The 12,522-nt window shown below is 43.8% G+C and overlaps 1 protein-coding gene and 1 long non-coding RNA gene across 2 annotated transcripts in view; one reads left to right on the plus strand and one right to left on the minus strand.

The window, feature by feature from the left end:
• Positions 1–12,522, minus strand: part of LOC310749019 — a 52,618-nt gene that overhangs the window by 16,723 nt on the left and 23,373 nt on the right. Inside the window, exon 2 of the long non-coding RNA XR_014541426.1 lies at positions 4,106–4,538. This is a non-coding gene — a long non-coding RNA (uncharacterized lncRNA). The remainder of the gene's footprint in view (positions 1–4,105; positions 4,539–12,522) is intronic.
• Positions 4,392–12,522, plus strand: part of CAPN15 (calpain 15) — a gene marked incomplete at its 5' end in the record, with an annotated part of 97,677 nt that continues 89,546 nt past the window's right edge. Inside the window, one exon of the mRNA XM_083584940.1 lies at positions 4,392–4,532. The remainder of the gene's footprint in view (positions 4,533–12,522) is intronic.

A 12,522-nucleotide genomic window follows, 5' to 3' on the forward strand; every position in this document is an offset into this window, starting at 1 on the left:
CATTATCTGAATATTCTAGGAAGGGGGTCCGCAATGTTACTGATGAGGCATATCCTGCTTTTCCTACCACTTCACAGGTTGCATCAATGTTGCATGTGCCATGTGCACTGATTAGTTGTAAAGAGGCAGGAGAAACTGCTGTTCCTAAATAATAAGAGGGGAGGGTACTAGGGATCTGGCAGGCCTAGACACAATGGAACAAACTTAAAATGCCAGTGGCCGAGTTTGGGCCACAAGGGGTAGGGCAGAAAGTCAGGTAGAATGCAGAGGGAGAGGGAGGGACAGAGGAAGATTACAGATACTGCCCTTTCCACTACCTCCCTAACTAGAAACAGAACTAGCTTATGTCTCCAACTATTAGGTACCAGTACCACCAGCTCCTCCTCTGACCTTGAGACAGGAGCAGATGCTCAAGGCTATGAATGATTAGGGTGATGCTGGAGCACTCAACCTGTGCCTGTTCTTCTCTGGAATGCAGCTTCAAGGACATCATTCCAGTAGATGCCTTTGTCCTCTTTTAACCTTTCACGGTCTTTTACCTGGTTGTTGGTCTGTTACTGTAAACAAGATTGAACTTTTGCCCACCTTGACAATCTTACTTTGGAGATTAAAACAAGAACGGTACTGGAAACATAAAATTCCCTGATCAAGATTGAGGCTTTCTGATACAACTGTGAGCAGCTAGAAGCTTTGTGCAAGATATCACATACAAACCTACCACAAACTAATATAAATATAAATATAGGAGAAATTTAGGTAGCAAGCAGGTTTTTTCACAGAACTCCCTGGTTGATAGAGAAAATCATTTGTAAGCATCCAAGCATATCCTGATAGTTCTTCTAAGCTCTTTTTATTCTCTGTGTATTTTGCTCTGACTGTCTCTTTAGGAAACCATCAGGTTATGTCATTATATAATTGTCTACTATGCTTTCGTGCAATATACCTTTGTGTGGTTAAAAAAAATAAAAGTGGGGTTTTAAAAAGACTGTATTTCTTGAGATTTTGAATTCATATGTTTTATGCTAGTATAATCCCTAGAATTTACAGAAATCGGGGGGGGGGGGTATGTCTCCTATGCATTATTCTGACACATACCGGTAAACACGAGTAATCTATTGTTTGCTTAAGTGCTGGGTGTGCACTTATGCATACGGAGCAATTGTAGCATCAACATCAGAACAGCTTGCTTTCCTCATATTTTCCCTAGACACAAATACCAAAGAGATTTGGGAACAGTGAGGTGAGCTCAAACATACACCAAGTCCCCAGCAGCCAATTTTCAGAGAGTTTATTAAAAATTTGGCTTATGAGAGTAAAAGCACAAAGGCAGAATAACATACTGAAAAAATAAACATTTTCAGTATACCCACTTACCCAATTACTTTTTTAAGGGACGCGGGTGGCACTGTGGGTTAAACCACAGAGCCTAGGACTTGCCGATCAGAATGTGGGCGGTTCGAATCCCTGCGACGGGGTGAGCTCCCGTTGCTCGGTCTCAGCTCCTGTCAGCCTAGCAGTTCGAAAGCACATAAAAGTGCAAGTAGATAAATAGGTACCGCTCCGGCAGGAAGGTAAACGGTGTTTCCATGCGCTGCTCTGGTTCGCCAGAAGCGGCTTAGTCATGCTGGCCACATGACCCGGAAGCTGTCTGCAGACAAACGCCGGCTTCCTTGGCCAATAAAGCGAGATGAGCGCCGCAACCCCAGAGTCTGCCACGACTGGACCTAATGGTCAGTGGTCCCTTTACCTTTACATTTAATCCCTTGGCAATCGGTTTCTCTGGGTGACACCCCCTCCCTTTTGGCCACATGTCGGCCACGACTGAACCTAATTGTCAGGGGTCCCTTTACCTTTACATTACTCATGCAGGCTTATAGTCTGCTCATGAGCAACTTAGCATCTTCTTGGATGGCTGAGGAGGGACAAAGGGACGTTGGTGTCCCATTTTTAAGTGCTCTTTACCCAGGTGGCCTCCGACTGACAAGGGGCTCCAAGCAGCCAATCTCACGAGCTGCACATAGCCCAGCTATTGGGCATATAAAGGATTAAGCAATGAAAGTGTCCATGGCAAGGAGATGGTGGCTATCAAAGTGTTTATTACTGCCACAGCAGTTCAGTTTCTTTGTGAAACCACAAGTTTTCAGCAACTTAACTATTATAATCCAAGGGAGGGGAGATGTGACCTCTCTGCCTAGGCATGATGAAGGACAAGAGAAACCAGGTATCCTTTAAAGGACAGGATACCACAGGGGGAAACGGTGTGAGAAAAATATAGAAAGACCTTCTCAAGTGCTCATGGTGATCTGGGAGCTCAGAGATCAGATTGGTTACCAAGGTTCTCAGGGCCCTTATGCATTAATTATGGTTGGGTAGTCTGTTTTCATACAAGTTGAGGGCCATTTTTGTTCCCAAGCAAAGGCTGTGTAGGGTAGGTAAGTCTTTTTAGATTCCCTTGAGCCACATATACTATGGTTCCCCAAACAGCAGTCTGTTTCAACCCTCCTAAATTGTGAAAAAAAGTGTCTTGAAAGGGGAACAAAAGGCTTATGTTCCCTTAAACCAGAGAAAATAAAGAACATGGAGAGGAGGCAAAGATAAAGGGCAGGAGAGACAGGGAAAGGAGGTTGAGGAAAACCCAAGGAGTGCATGTTAAGGTTCTGGAGGAAGGGAGAACTCCTAAATGTTCTGTTTTGTAGGCGAATGAAGGCATAGAAGAGCAACCATGATACTTTTGATTTCCTCCCAAAAGGTATTTGGGACTAAATCTTTTCACTGAGGTGAAAAGAGACTCTAGAACTGCATTGTCATAAGTTTCATGTGCAGATCCTGAATGTGAGGTCTTAACGTTGACTATTGCTTTCTGGGCCCAGTGCTTTATTCTCAGGATGACTGAACAAACAAACAAACAAACATACTTGTACTTGTGTACAAATTACACATATCTAGAGTCCTTACACCTCCATAGGTAATGAGGGTAAGCCCATCTCTAATGAAGATACCTCACAAACATCTGTGCTTACTTCCTCAGTTGTGCAGGCCCAAGTTCTTGCTTGGAACTGCCATAGGCAGAGAAAAGCTTTGAAGAGCCAAATTGCTAATGGGTAAACTTAAAATGGCCAGTAGATAACAGCTAGCTTCTGAAAAGGAAGCTGCTATGTGTTTTCCATTTGATATTGAAAACTGCAGGTAATTGAAGCTGAGAGCACTCCTTTGATTTCAAGGTCAATGTATTTTCAAACTGTACTTTTCAACTGGGTCCTGCATCAAAATATTGTAGTCTGGAGTACTCGTGCTCAGGGTTGAATCCTCAAGTTCTTGGCTTCAGTATGTTAAAGTGTCATTGAAACAAGGGTGACTCTGCTGAAGCCTTTTTTCTTTTTTTTAGTTAAGTGCTTTAGAAGTACTTTTAAATAAATAAAAAACTGGCACCTCTGACTGTGGGTGGGCTCTTGATTATTTATCGCTTAGATGTGCGTAGCTTTGGATGTAAAGTGGTATTGCTGAGGTGGGGAAAAATCAGATCCTAGTTCTCAATTCCTATTGCCATTGTTTTGCTTTTACAAGTTGCCCGTGCCTGTGCGAGTAGCGCCTTCAACTGACGCGTCGTCGTTCCGGCACTGCTTTTTCCAATGAGCTTTTTGGGTGCTTTTTATTTCCCGATGGCGGTGGGCGGCTGCAGCTACCGAAGACCGCATAAAGCGCACGTAAAAGGTACGGGAGAGCTGCCTGGGGCAGCGCATAGCTTTGCATCACGCTTAGCCCCGCCCACCAGCTGAGCCCCAGGTGAGCCGCCGCTGCCGCACAGCTGCCAGGCTGGGTGGGAGGCGCAGAGGATCCTGGGAGTTGTAGTCAAAACTATGTTTCCTTTCCAGGCCTGGGTAACACTCCTGTCAGGACATCGCGACCTCAAAAACAGCTCGCCTCCCTTTCGCCTTTAATCAGCATATACGCGCTCTTTCTCAACCCCTTCCTGACTGAGGTAAAAATAAAAACCTCCCTCCTTTGCAGGACCACAACTCCCGAAGCGAGCCTCCCTCACCACCGAGGGCTACCACATCCGTTTTCCCGCCTCCCGCCAGGCCCTCTGGGGCTTGTAGTCCCTCACCTTCGTATTCACGACGGCTTTCGGCGCTGTTTCCGCAGGGCGGGCTCTTCGCTTCTCGGTGAGTCGCTACGCTACGGAAGCGGCGTAAGGGGCCGGCTTCTGGACTCTGAGAGGAGGAGCGTGGGGGGGGCGGTTGTTATAGCTGGCTGCCTCCGCTTTGGGGCTGAGGGGGGTTAAAAAAAAAAGGAAAGAGAAAAAGGAAACGGTTTCCTGAGGAGGCGGGAGAGAGCCGGGCGGGGTGGGAGGCGGGAGGGTGGGGGTCAAAGTTACTCGGCCGCCCAAGGCGGGGTAGGTGGTAGTAGTGGCGGTGAGTAGTGCGGAAACGGGGCTGAGGAGAACGGGAGAGAAAGGAAACCGGTCAGCCTGCCGCCAAGCCAGCAAACAGTCGTTGAAGCCGCCGCCGCCGCCGCCGCGTCCCTCAGCAACGGTCAGTCTGAGCGCGCGACCCTCGCGGGGGGGGGAGGGGGAGGGAGGGAGAGAACGCCAAAGAGCGCGCGCGCGAGAGAGTGAGTTGGGGGGGCAGAGAATGTGGGGGAAGGGAAGGCGCGCTCCCGGTGAGGGGGAGGCGCGCGTGCGGGTTCTGGAGGGGGGGCGTGCGGTGGTGGGCTAGGTGAGTCGCCCCTTCCCTATTTTTTTTTTTTAATGAGGCGAGAGATAGTCAAACACACACAAATAAAAATAAAAGCTTCCTCATTCCTTCTGCATAATAATCTCCCCAAGAGGGATATCCGCTTTCCCCCCTCAGCCCCACTTCTGTTCTTGGTTCATTCATTTATTTTGTTGTAAGCTGTATCTGTTGGGTTTTGTTCATTTGTATTATTGCATTGCTATCCCCGCCTTTTTGTCAAGGAGCTGAAGGTGGCCTGCATGGTTCTAACCCACCCACCCCCTCAATTTTATCTTCACAACAACCCTGTGAGGTAGGCTAAGGCAGAGAGGTGGTGACTGGCTCAAGGTCATGAAGCTCGCTGCATGACAGAGTTGGGGGGTGGGGGGGCGGCATTTGAACCCTGTTCTCCCATGTCATAGTCTATATAATGCTATTAACTGCTTCGTCGCACTGGCTGAACAGTATTTGTGGACCACCCCATCATGTAACATGTTTTGTCATAATTGGCATGCAGTAATTATAAAAAAACGAATGTCAGGCATGCACTGTGAAATGAAAAGCAACATGGGTAACAGCAAAGATAAAGCCTGTCACACCCCCAAAATTAAAATACCAGTTTAGAAGCCGAAGGTGCTCAAACGAGCCCTAATGTTGTGGAACACTATATGAATTTCAAATACAAAACAAAAATAATGGAACTAATGTTCTGGGTCTGTTTAGTCCCTGGATTGGAGACTGCCTGGAAAGCCACATGTATGCCGCCTTGGGTTTCATGATAGAAGAAAGACAGGATATAAATGGAAGAAAATGAATAAATAGCTCACAGCAGAGGGCACACCACCACCACTGAGGTTGAGACTGAATGTGAGCACACACCCCTTTTGGCCCAGAGGCTGCTGTTGCTTCTCTGTTTGCTTTGCTTGTTTTAATATTTATATCCTGCCTCTTAAAACTAATCATCATCAACATCATCATCAAATTTGAGGTGGAGAAAGGCTCACAAGATTTTTTCTTTTGCTTTTAAAATGCAATGCTAACAATAAAAACCAGACAAATAGTTAAAACGTCATCATGAAAACCACAAGAACAAGTGCAGACACAAACATTGTTGTAAAAACTATTTCAGAATTCACAGATGAAAAACATAACATTGGAAGTTACGTATTAAAAAACCGTCTGATCAAATTAAAACTTATTAAGAGGGTTGGGTCAGAAGAATTTCTCTTGGGAGGTTGTTCCATAGTTAGGGACCACTTTGGAGATGACGGTTTTGTCCAGGAGTCAAGGGCCTCTCAACAGACTCCCTTAACTGGTTGAGGGTGTCTGAGGAAGCATTTTTGGGTTTGATCTGAGAGACTGTCCCAGAGCCTTGGAGAGCAAGCATTAACTTATCGAGGGACCGGTCCCCTTCCTAGTCCCATTCTGATGTGCACCTAGTTCTCAGTTCTTCTCTGCTACAATGCAGTGTGCATCATATCTCCCACTGCTTCCAACCTTTCGGGGTATTCCTCATCAAGTGAGGGATGTGCTTCTCCAGGTCTTCTGTATGTTGCTTGTGGAGTGCCTGGGAAGTTTTGAGATGGTGCGAGACTTTCTCGCCCTCCTGCCCACCTTTCTAGACAACCATGGGAGTGCAATGGTGAGGGGACTCCTAACTAGCGATGCGCTTTGGCGCATGCCGGACCTCAGCTACTCAATGTTATTAGTGATATACAGTTGCACTTTGTATCTAGTTTTTAAGAAATGTTATTGAATGTTCTTGCATTATTGTTAATCTTGAAGTAAACAATTTAGAGACTTTTATATTAAGCAGTGTAATTTTATATAAATAAAAATCCTGTTTGAACTAGTCATATCTTGGAGAGATTCTCCCCTCTTTGCTGCCCTCTTTGACTCAAACACTAACCCCTGAATAACAGTTTGAAGCATAGAAGGTGGTTTCTTTAAAAATGCTGTGTGGCGTCACAATAATGAAAATGAGTTTTACTTTCTCCTCCCTACCCCCATTGAGCTTATCCATGTTGGAGTTCCTGTACTGTTATAGGGGCACAAAACATGAGATCAATGGACAAAAAGTCAGAGGGGGAAGTGGTTCCTGTAGAATTTCTTATGCATTATATATGTGAGTAATGCTGAGTAGAGTGTGGTTTTCTAGGAAAATATGAATGTATGTCAGTCTTTAAATTTTTAAAAAAGAAGTTGCCCTAGAACATTGGGAAATCAACATGTTTTAATCACCGAAATAAGCCTTGGAATAAAAAGCACTTGGAAGCAGTGAGATGCAAACATATCTAAATATGCACTTGGTTGTCTAGGATGTCTGTGAATGTCTTTGTGTAAAGTGTTCTCAGTGATTTGGTTTTTTTATGCCTATCCTTTTGAAGACTCTTGGAGTTGATGACTGTATATATTTGTTTTCAAAACATCTTATAAATTAGAAGGCAGGCACTTTTGAGGGTTGCACTGAATCCTTGCTCTACTCTTTAATGAATTTTATTAATTGTACCACAACAGTGTTAATCATAGTTTCTTCTGAAGAACTGTGCATTTCTCAAACAGGAGAAATCCTGCTCTGAGGCAAGGAAGTGTTGCTGGCGCCAATAAGACAGGGAAACAGATGCGCTGGATTGAAGTAGTGTTTTGGTCTAAGGTCAAACAGTGACTCAGTGGCAGAGCCAGAAGTGCAATATAAGATTCTTGGTCCCCTGTCCTGGTGCTGGACAGGGGACAGTGTCTCTAGTTGAATGAATGAAGTTTAGGTTTCTGGTCTGGAATCCGCAGTTGGTGGAAATGCCTTGTTATCCCTGACCTGTTGTCTTTTATGCCTGAATTTTAGTGGGTGGGTGATATGCTGATTTCTAATGCCAGTTTTAGTATTCTCACATGCTACCTCAGTACAACAATCAGTGTTAGAAACTCAGATATATAATCTAATCAGCAAATTGCACCTTGAGCCTAGGTTACGGTCGCCACAATAGCATACCTAGGCGCTGTTTGTTCCGTTAGTGGGGTTTGTTGTTGTTGTTGTTGTTTTCATTTCTATACCACTTTGTATTTTAAAGAACGAATATCAAAGTGGTTAAAACATCTAACAAAACAATCTAGAATAAAAAAAAAATCAAGCTTCAAGGAAAATCTTTCAGATCGTTCTCTAAGTGACATTTTGCTTTCCCCAGTCGCCAACCCGGTATCCAGAGATCTCCACGTAGTCGCAATTGGATCTGCACCAGTCACAAAACACACCTGGCTATTTTCTAACACTGACAACAATCTGTATTTAAACAAATTCTGGTTTGCCTTGGTTGTACCTACAGCTAGTATTGCAGAATATTGTTCAGATATGTGGTAATGGTGCATTATGAGAAGTTTGTTGGGTAGGCTTTTTGCAGGGGGGTTCAAGGTTGTGATCAGTGTAAATCTTCAATATATTTCACTGAATACTTATGCATCCCTACATACAAAGCTGCTTTAGTGTGCTGTGTAAACTAAGGCACTGTGTTTGTTCAGTTGCGTGTTTTCTCAAAATGCATTTTTTTCTGGCTTTCCAGTAGTGAAAAGGAACAGTGAATGTCTACGTCATGAAGAAAATATGCAGGTAGCCATAAATGGCGCATGGTGGGTAGTGGGGTGGAAATCCAAAAGCCCCAGTGATTACATAGTTCAAGATGAGTTCTGCTGAACTTGAGCCAAAGTTACATAGTGGACAGCATTCAACTGCTGACCAGGAACTCTTGAGTTCATATCACTGCTCTTTGACGATGCTCAACTGTGTCTCCTTAAGCATAATCACTGTTTCTGAGCTTTGCTTACTTCACAGAATTGTTGTTAGGGCAAAAAGGGATAAATATATGTGACTTGTCCTGAGCTCTTACGAGGAAGTGCAGGATACAAATGTGATGAATGGATGTACCGATACCATGAAACCTAGCGTTTAGTCTGACGTGTCTGTTCTCTTCTAAATAAAAACAAACATTACAAGAGCCCTGCAGCAGTGAGGCAGTGCCCATGTGTTGTTGTGGCGCCATCCTGATTTGTGGTGGTGCTCACATAGTTTCAGCATAGTTATGGGTGTAGTGAATGCTGCATCTTGGGCATTATAGTGGAATACCATGCTTCCTCTTTGTCCTCCATTTCTCTTGCTTTGGAAATTTAAAACCTGGCCCTTTAGCATTTATTGTGCGTCTGGCTGTAGCATATACAGTACTGTATAACGGGTTTTGCTTTGTGAGAATTTTGTTTTGTTTTGTTTCTTAAAAATGACTTGAAATCTTTGATTCTGTCTTAGTTTCTTTTCTGACACTTCTACTCATAGTACACCTGGATATTTTTCTATAGAATTGTAGAGTTGGAAGGAAGCATGAAGGTCTTCACCTCTTTTTGTCTTGTTGTTTTGTTTTTGGACAAAGTCTACCCTGTTTCTCTCCAATTCTGGGCTAGTGGTTTAATCGCCAGCATAGCCTGATTGCTTGTTGAATTATATAGGAAGAATGTTTTCAATATGATTCATTCATTCTTTATTATTATTCCCCCACTCCCTGGTATTGTCTTTTAAATAGGGAGTACAGAAGATGTAACCCTGAACTGGCAAAAAAACATTTCATAGACCCATGAAACATATCTAGTGCCTAAGCTGTGTTTAAGCTTTAAGTGTCATTTGTACTAAGCTTAGTTAACTATGCAGCCTAAATTCAGAATAAGCCCCATTAACACGGTGGAGCTTTGATCCTAAGCTTGCTTATTTGGAAGTAAATTAAAATACTGACTTGTTACGAAAAGGGAAGCAAGCTGGGCTTGAAGTGGTCAGGGACCTTTTAGAGATGGAAAGAGCTCCAGCTTCTCCATTCAGTTTCCTTTTTAGATTGCTTACATTGAACAACAAGCAACTGTGCCATTTGGGTAGATTCAGAGCCTGAACAGTGGACTTCAAAGGGCATTCCACATCTGAGGTTAAATTACTTCCTTATATAAATGTGATTTGTACTTTGGATGCACTGAACATTTTGTTTTCTTTTTGAGTTCTCTCCCAATTTATCAGATTCTTACATAATGCAAGAAAGACTCACATGTTGGGCAAAAAGATCCCTCCATTGCAGGGGGTTGTACTAGATGACCCTTGCGGTCCCTTCCAACTCTACAATTCTATGTATGGAAATGCCATAATGTGCTTGAACTCTTGTTGTGGCACTGAAAGGAAGAAATTGTTGGTGTCTCGTCCCTCTTCCCCTTTCATACCTTATTGCTATCCTTCCTTCAAAGAGCTCTAGGTGGCATATTTGATTATTTCATGTCCTAACATACTTCATAGAGTTGTTGTGAGGATGAAAGAGGAGGTGATTGTCCCAAGTTCACTCAGTGGACTTTATGGCTGAGTAGAGATTTGAACGTAGGTTTCTCCATTTCTAGTTCAGGTTTTTAACCACTTAGTCACTCTTGCTGTTGCTGACAGGTGTGTAGGTAAAGTAGGTCAGAACTCCGTGATGCCTAAGATCCAGATTCGTTGATAGTCTCTTCATTTCAGTTATCCACTGACATCACTGCGGTCATCAAAGGGAAGGGTAGTAGTAGCCAGGCACCTCTCCATTATAGCTGGATCCAGGCCTGTGGATAACCCTGTTCGCCAAGAAACCTTTTGCTTTTCATTTTATTTGGAATTTCAAGTGCTGCTACCTGTCTGGAAGCCAGTTTTCCTTTGGATTGTGGTTGGTTGACGTCTGTCTGTCTCGTGAGACAATGGAAGAGTGTGCCTTTGGGGGTGAAGCCAAACTGTTGGAGAGTTATACTACCTGCTGTGGCTGTAAATACCAATATGGAAGAGCCATGTTTTGTTGCAGCTCTGGGGCAGATGAAGGTTGTGCTGCTGCAGGTGCACCATGGCGTTATTGACCGGGGTATGCTTCCTTCTGGCCAAACTGGTGCAAAATGTATTGTTTTCATTTCCTTTGGACCACATCAGTGATGCCAAGGAGGGGGGGGTCTTGTCCTGTGTGCGGCCCAAGATCTCCATACACACCGCCCAGGCTTGCACCCTGGATAGGTCACTTTGGTGCTGTTAATGCAGCAAAAACGATGCAGGAGGCAGCAGTTAAAAATTATAAGCTAAAACTGATTGCCATAAAGTACCAGTGCTAAGGGTTGCTTTCATCAAAGGGAGAGATCGTCTCGCCTCATTGAAGTGTGGAATACAAATAAATAGTAAAACCTCTGTGAATTGGCCCTACCTGCTTGTAGTTAGTTAGCAAGGCTGGGGTTCCTGGTTGCCCTTAAACAGTCCTTTTCATTGAGATCCCAATAAGCTTTTCCTGTGTTGTCCTGACCTGTGACTTGCTGTTTTCAGGCTAGCTTTATATCTAATATATCTTGGTATGCTAGCCTCATAGTGGGGCTGGTTCCTGGGTAGCTAATCCCTTCTAAGAAGAATATTTGTTTTTACCTGCATTCACTATCATTTGCTTGATGGTTAGGCTACCGTTAAGGAGACAAAAGGAGAGAGGATGTAGACTTGCTTTCTCCAGTCTCCCATTCATTGAAGCTTCAATGAAGGGAAATACCAAGTGCTGAAGTGCTCTTTCCTGACACAGGAAAAGAATGGAAAGGAGTAGCTGTGCATTATTATTGCTTCTCTTATTGCTATTGTTCTGTTAGACACACAGAGGCTTTTCTTCCGAAATCAGTGTGAGACTGAAGAGGCTTGTGGGGAACAGAGTAGGATCCAGATTGCAATTGGCCTAAAGAAAGGATTTCTAGATTGCAGTCCCCGCCTTTGAGTTTTACATTGCACAAGTCTGCTGCTATTTTAGTGAAAGCCAAACTTTGACAGCAAAGATAATGCATTTATATTGATGTAATTAGAAGGGCAGGCGAGTTGATGTCTGGCTCAGGGGCAGTGTATGCTTTCTGCTTTAAATCTAGCTAACATAACTTCGGTGATTGGGAAGCTGTTCTGATTTGGCAGAAGGGAGATTGTGGCTTTCCCAGTTAACTGGTTCTTAGTGCTAGTATTTGGCTTTAAGCCTGGGAGGCTTTTCCATTATCTGGGAAGCTGCTGAAGGGTATGTGTGTGGAAGATGTTCGTAGTCGATGGTTTTTTGAAAACAGAAACCTGAAAAATTCTACCCTCAGATCACATTGCCCTTTTTTGTATCCAAGTGGCTATGAAGCCATTTCAAGAAAATAGTTTTGTTTGTTCTTTTTGCAGCTGTTTAGCCCAGTTCTAGATGTTTGCCTGCATGGAACTACTTTGTACAAAAATGGACCAGTGATCCATCTAGTCCAGCTCTACTTACAAAGCAGCAAAGCTCTTTTCTTTAACTGGAGATGTGAGAAATTGAGCCTGTAGCCTTCTGCATCTGAGGCCATAGTTTAGTGTTATTCAGAAATAACTGCTGACAATAAAACCATGTTTCTTACATTCACATTTGGTTCAAAGTAAATTTGTATTTAAACAAAGCACTATTGTGGTCCCAGGAATATTCTGAAGACACCTGATGTTACCCGTCTTTGAAACAACATCTGTCAGGACCTGAATGAATGTGCCAGGCGGTTGTCTTATCTAGGTAATGGACTGGATGAGAGCCAAAAAACTGAAGCTCAGTCTAGATAAGACTAAGACACTGTTAGTGAGTGGTTCCCTAGATCAGGTGGATGAGAGGTTGCCTGCTCTTGATTGGGTTACACTACCTCTGAAGGAGCAGATACATAGCTTGGGCGTACTCCTTGACGCTCAGGTGGCCTCAGCAGCATGGTGTTCCTTTCATCCACTTCAGCTGGTGGCACGGCTGCGCCCCTTTCTGGACAGGGTTAGCCTAAC

Source organism: Podarcis filfolensis, assembly GCF_964270895.1.
Source record: "Podarcis filfolensis genome assembly, chromosome: 14".
Taxonomy (NCBI): Eukaryota; Metazoa; Chordata; class Lepidosauria; order Squamata; family Lacertidae; genus Podarcis; species Podarcis filfolensis.